Consider the following 7,014-nt stretch of genomic DNA (forward strand, 5'->3'; position numbering starts at 1 on the left):
GTACTGATCTAGTCTTTTCGACAGTACAGCCACTGTCCTGGAATAAGAATGGCTCCTACTCGGCAAACCGAATGAAGCTAATGATGAAGATTTCATATATCAAAGGCTCAGTGGCATACATCTTGTGAAAAGAGTCTGCAAATACATCAGACCCTTGATTTTAATAGGACGGCAAACCAGGGCTTGGATAATAACTAGTGTACCATTTCTAGACATGATTGTCAAAAAAAGAACATCCTGAATATGACATAAGGATTCAATAGTTTATCTGTCTATGTTCATTCTGTTTAAGTGAATCACATTACCTGTGAAATTAGCAGTTCAATCCGGTCTTCAATTATTAATAAAACACAAAACGTGTTGAAGCCAGAGTGACACAAATGTGCAGCTGCTCAGAAACAAATCACAGGTAATGAAGCCGTGAGTGTGTGTGATGCCAAAATACCCAAATTACAACCAAGCGACACTGTGAAAAACTGACTGGCACACATTCAAATGTGCCATTTGCACCTCATCTCTTCTCAGTCTGGTGGTGAATGATGCTCACGCTGTCAATAATCTGGAGAAGAAAAAAACAAAAAAAACAATAAAACTGCTTCGTACGGTAGCCATAAAGCGACTTGTTGGGTTTACTTAGTTTTGGTTTACATGGCCACAACATAATAACTCGTGGGAACGTCATATTATGTCGTGGCCACGAGATCATTTTGTCGAGGTAACGACATCCTTATGTCGTGGCCTCGAGATGCTATGTTGATGGTACAACATCCATTTCTCGTGGCCAGGACTTCTGATGTTGAGGGAACAACATGTTTTTCTCGTGGCCACGAGTTTAATGCGTCAACAAACCTGTGTGACCATAGCAACCCAGGATTATCAGAGATGGAATCATTTATATTTTATTTTGATTGGATGTTGTTCCCTCAACATAGCATCTCAAGGCCACAACATAAGGATGTCGTTACCTCGACAAAATGATCTCGTGGCCACGACATAATATGACGTTCCCACGAGTTAATATGACGTTCCCACAAATGAATATCTTGTGGCCACAACAAAACTAAGTAAACCAAACAAATCACTTTACGGGCACCCTATCTTTGCACCCTTAGCATTACTATTCAAAGATGTCATAGGCAGACCGGGAAATAAATATCTCACATATACTAATAATATATCATTTGATAGACAACAATACACCTTTGTTGCCTTGCAGTATACAAGCATCAAAATCATGCCTTATGCCACATTATTGTTCAATAAAAATTATAATAAAAGTATAATAAAAAAGATTCATTAAAAAATATATATAATTAAACTTTTTGTAATTTTAAAAGATGTCTGTAAAAAGAACACAAATAAATAAATAAATACACAGCTACCCTTGCTTCACAATATCTTCACTTGCTATTTACTATTACTAATGATAATTTAAATACAAATAAAGTATTAGTAATAACAACATGTTGTTTATCATCATTGTTATCATCAGGTTATTTTTGTATTATTACTACTACTTCTACTATTACTACACATTATTTTCCTGAGGACAACTGCATTTTACTATATACCACTAATACTAGTAATAATACTAATAAAAATAATAATTATTATTATTATTATTGAAATCAACCTATAATTGTTTTATTATAGTCTATGTAAATGTAACTGGAACAGCAGGAAGTATTTAAGATTAGAGCAATTTTAAGGTGTCATGCAAGCCTGATAGATTTGCTAAATCAGGACTCCATGCAGGGAATTTCCAGGGGGCAAAGCGCTCATCTAAATGTGGTACCAAATTCATAGCAAGCATCCTCAGAGTCATTAGTGAATCTCTCTTAGTTCGGTCTGAGTGCGTAATATTAATGAAAGCTCTGCTAGAGACCTCTCCACTTTAATCATCCTCCCTCTCTCGCTCTTTATCACTCTCCGGTGACCTTTTCAATCAATTAAAGCTGTAAGGCTGACCTGATCACTGTGAACAAGAGTAGCACAAGCAGTCCACAAGTCCATGAGCTGGGAGAGCTGAGAGCTGCAGCTGAGCAAAAGCCTTCACCATATATACAGTGTGTTTATATATATATATATACTACCATTCAAAAGATTGGATTCTCTACTTTTTTTTTTTTGAATGTTTTTGGAAAAACCTCTGAGTAACATTTTCATCTATTATAACCATTTAAACTTTTCTATTTTAGTATATTTAGTATATTTAATGTTATTTATTGCTGTGATGGTAAAGCTGAATTTTCAGCATCATTACTACAGTTTTCAGTGTCACAAGATCCTTCAGAAATCATTGCAATATGATTTGCTGCTCAAGAAACAGTTTTAATAACATTTTGCACTGCTTAAAAATATGTAATTTTATTCATTTAGCAGATGCTCTTATCTAATATACAAGTCCATGCTTCACTTTAAGAGTTTTGAAGAACCTTTAACGTTCATAGAATCTTTTTATTGCATAAAAGGTTCCTTATAATGAAAATGGTTGCTTAATCAGTTTTGTCATGGATTTTGGTTATTTTGCTGTTGTAGGCTGGACGGACCTTTTAAATAACTGAAATCATTTGGCGAAGTTATATGTTTATGCAACTACTTTAGCCATGCATTTTTATGAATATATATATATATATATACACATACAGACACTCTCCACTTCATTCGTGACAGGCACTATTCAAACTAGTGTGGAAACGGTACTGTGCTCACAGCGCGTGATCTTCCATTTCAAGCACAAAGGCGCTGATGCGCGCTGTAGTCTTTATCATTTCATATCAAAGCACGCATTAAACTACGTGCATGCCATGTCATGGTCAGTTAATTCAAGTTACCAAAAAGGTGTTTAAAAGTACCTTAAAACTGTGCACGCGTGTAATATAATTCACTTAAATCACATTTAAGAACATGTCTCTGAAATGGTTTTCAAAACTGTCCTGGAGCAGCCTAGCAGTGTCGCCCTCATATTACACACCTGATTTAACTCGTCAGTTCATTAGTAGAGATGTGAGTGAGTGAGAAAATGTAAAGATAGTTGAGAGAAAATACGATGCGTTTCAGACCCGTGTCACGTTCAGCAGCGGCAGCTCTTAAAGAAATAGCAGCCAAAACAAGCTAATAACCAGCTGCTGGAAGGCTGTTCATCAAAAAGAGAAAAACAAGGAACAAATCAATAACTTTTAAAGCTTAGGATTCATCTATATTTAATGTAGAAATTAGTGTTTTATAACTTAAATTTAAATTTCTGTATATTTCTGCTGAAATTCACCGGTTATATGACATTTCTTATAATCTGTTTATATGAAAATGGTTTTAAGTTAAATTAAATTAGAAGCCATTTTTTAAGTAAAACAAAAAAGTTAAAATTGATGGCTCAATTATACTTAAATGCTGAATGGCTATATGGTTAAACATTAGGGGGAAAACTATTTTATAGAGAGATCAGTAGTATTGGTATCAGTGTTACTGGCCTTCAGTCATAAAAAAAGATGACATTAAACAAATATTAAATTACATATTGTCTTTATGTCCTTTGTACGTAAATTTGAAGATTTAAAGTAAAATTATTGCAATGAATTGTGATTTATTTCAGAAAAAAATGTGATTCGTTTCTTTTTTCGATATATATAAAATATTTTTTATTAATCATCTACATCCATGCACCACTTTTATTATGTAATAAGAAGCTACTTTTTTATGTCTTAAAAGTGTTGTAAATCTAGTTCAAGTAAATATTAGCACGCCATAGTCAACTTTTATAGTCATAGTCAACGTTTATCAGGTAATTTCACAACAAACATGTTTAAAGTGTGTGAAATAGAATATTCTCAGTGCCACTGCCTCAAAAGACGGTGATCTTGTAGCATTGTATCATTTGGCATTTCCAATTAATGTAGACCTGTTACATTCTTTATTATTATTACTATTATTATCATTATTATTAGGCCTATTAATATTATGAAGTTACTTTTATTATTAAATTAACATTGCAATTAATTTGCCACACAATAATTACTGCATAATTGACGTCCTGCAAGGATAACAAAAGATTAGGCTATTACTCCTCAATTATTTTTTTCTTTTAAGGTCTTTTATAACAAGTCTATTATACAAATTATAATTGTTTTCACTATGTACAGGCCACAAGAGAAATATTAAGAGAATAAATTAAAACAGTTAATCATATAGCCTACTTTAATGAAGTAGATTAATCTTTCGTCATCGTAAGAGAATATGTGGTTTCAGATGCCGAAAGCATTACACTGTCATTACTCTTTCATTCCATTTTTTTCTTTCACTTTCTGTATAGCGAATTGACTGAGATTAAGACATTCCAAACGTCTTTAAACATTATGGTTTAAAACTGAAATATTTCCAACATTGCGATGTATCCCCCCACCTCCATATTGAAAATGTTCCACTGTATTGTATCGAACCGAACCGTGAATTCTGTGAACCATTACACCCCTAAAATATGCATATAAATATAATGTCACATGTTTTGTCTGCAGAATGTTGTAGTTATGGTATTGAAACATCTTGACCCTCTGGACTGACCAACTACTGTTCTGAGTTAAGTTTGTAATTAGGAAATTAGCAGAAGAGAGAGAGAGAGAGAAAGAGAGAGAGAGAGCATAGACTCCTCCCCTCTATCTCTGTCGTTCACAGTAATGATTTATCAGTTGAAGGTGTTCTCAGAAAACTCCAAATTAATCTCTAAAGTGTTATCTCCCAAGCAGTGAATACCCTTCTTATGTAAATCATGACCTACTAATGCTGCTGTTATCAGACATAATGTAATTTGCATAATTGTCCCCTCATTCAGCAGCCCAGCTTGTTTAAATTTCGGCCTTTGGCTTTTGGTGGGTCACACCTTGTGGAAGTCATAAAAACTCCACGAGTGGCATTTGCATAACACAGACTCAAAACTTCATCCACATTTCTAAGTCAGAGACAGAATTACATCATCGTTTAAAAGTTTTTAAACTAACACTATTATACAATCAAAAACATAGTAAAACCAGTAATATTATGAAATCATTACAATTTCAAATTACTTTTTTCTATGTTTACATGATCATTCAGAAAACATTTTTACATTCTGATTTGCTGCTCAAGAAACATTTCTGATTCTAAAATATTTTGAAATTATTAAAAAATATATTTTTTTTATGAAAGATCAAAAGGATTAACGATGCAGATCTGTTTTCAAAATCTATTTTGATCATATTTACCTTGGGTGTGAATAATTTTGATCACAGCTGTATATGATGTAATGTGCTGTAATTATGACTCAGATATTTTGTTTCTTTTTGTTTTTATCACTGCAGAAACACATCTTTATGTCTGAGCCAAGAACAACTTCTCCCACATCAGTGCAAGGCATCTAGACATCATGAGCTTTGGGAATTTGGCAGACAACATATTAGTTCAACTTATTTTGCAACATCTCGACATAAATAGACAAAAAGCCTCTGACACAAACACAGAAATAGTTCTGTCTCTATTTACTCAACTTCATGCTGATACTGTTATCCTGCTCACTAACTTTTCACACTGTGATACATGATTTTGGCCATACAATACTATTCCTCTATCATTTACTTGAAGGGAAAAAATTGGTTTGGCAACAATGGCGTCGCATTCAGGGCATCGGTTGAAAGCCTAATCTCTCAGCACAGATGTGTAGGACTCCTATAATTCAGGCATTTGAAGGGAGCTCAAATCCGCCTCCATTGGCATTAAAAGACTCCTCACAGCGTTGGCACTGACAGAGACCATAATAAACTCAAATAAGGAGATCAAACTCAACTCATTCATATTGATATAATATCAACATCTGCTTCAAAATCATGCATCTATTATGACATAGTTCATCATCCACAAAACTCCTTATTGGCTCTGTTTCAAAACCTAGTGAGCTGCATACATTTGCAACAACTTAAGGCATCATAAGCATGCTCCTATCATTAAGGTTGTTCCAAAAGGTAGGCAGCATATTATTCTAAAATACCTTCAGATTGGCTTTCAAAGTTATCATTGCATGAAAAGCATGCACTGTGCTTGCCATCTAGGATGGAAATAAAAGCACTTTAGTTGCCAGACAAAGTGTAGAAATCGTTTGATGTATGTTTGTAAGAATTAAAAAATAAAATAAAAATATTAATAAAATTCATCTCGTGATTAAAAGATGACTGTATTTGAATGTGCTGTGTATTTTTATGCTTCATCATTAGATTGGGAACATGTTTTTTTTTCATATTTATTTAAATAGTAACACAGATTGTTTCAGCACAGCTTCACATTAATAAACAGGAAAATAATGTTATAAATGTATTATAATGAATCAATTATAAAAATAATTTTTTAGCTATAAAGCAGTTCTACAGAAGAGAATAATGTTAAAATTCAGTTCAATAACATGTCAATGTTCATCAGTTATGAAACAAATACAGAACAGAAAATGATAGTGCCACCTCAAGTCAGTTCAAAGTTGTTTCAATTCAATTTGATAATGGTGTGAATTTTGCAAGTTAGTGTAACTATCCATTTTCAATTCAGATGTTGTTCTCATCAAATGCAGTTTAGTTAAATCGATAAAGCATGAGTACCGCTATTTGTATGATGCTCAAACTTGAGATTCCATTTCCATTAAGATGCTTACTTAAAAGTCAACTGTAGGCTGTAGACAGCACGATATCTGCAATGTGGCTGAATCGTGGCTCAAATATATGAATTTAAAATGAACGATAAACTTAAAAATTCATTACAAATGTGTAACATAAAAAATTCTATTTCATATACGTTAATAAATATTTTATAGAGTACATGCTTTTTTACTTGTGCATACTATATAGCCATTCACAGACATTGTAAAATAATTGTACATATTATTTGTATAATATAATACATGATACATGAGAATTGATAATATAAAAAGTAATTACTGTGCAGTTGTATTTCAGCCGGATTGTACTGTAGGTTAATAAATAAGACCTTCTACTGAGCTCGCTC

Source organism: Carassius auratus, unplaced genomic scaffold (genome assembly GCF_003368295.1).
Source record: "Carassius auratus strain Wakin unplaced genomic scaffold, ASM336829v1 scaf_tig00028219, whole genome shotgun sequence".
NCBI lineage: Eukaryota > Metazoa > Chordata > Actinopteri > Cypriniformes > Cyprinidae > Carassius > Carassius auratus.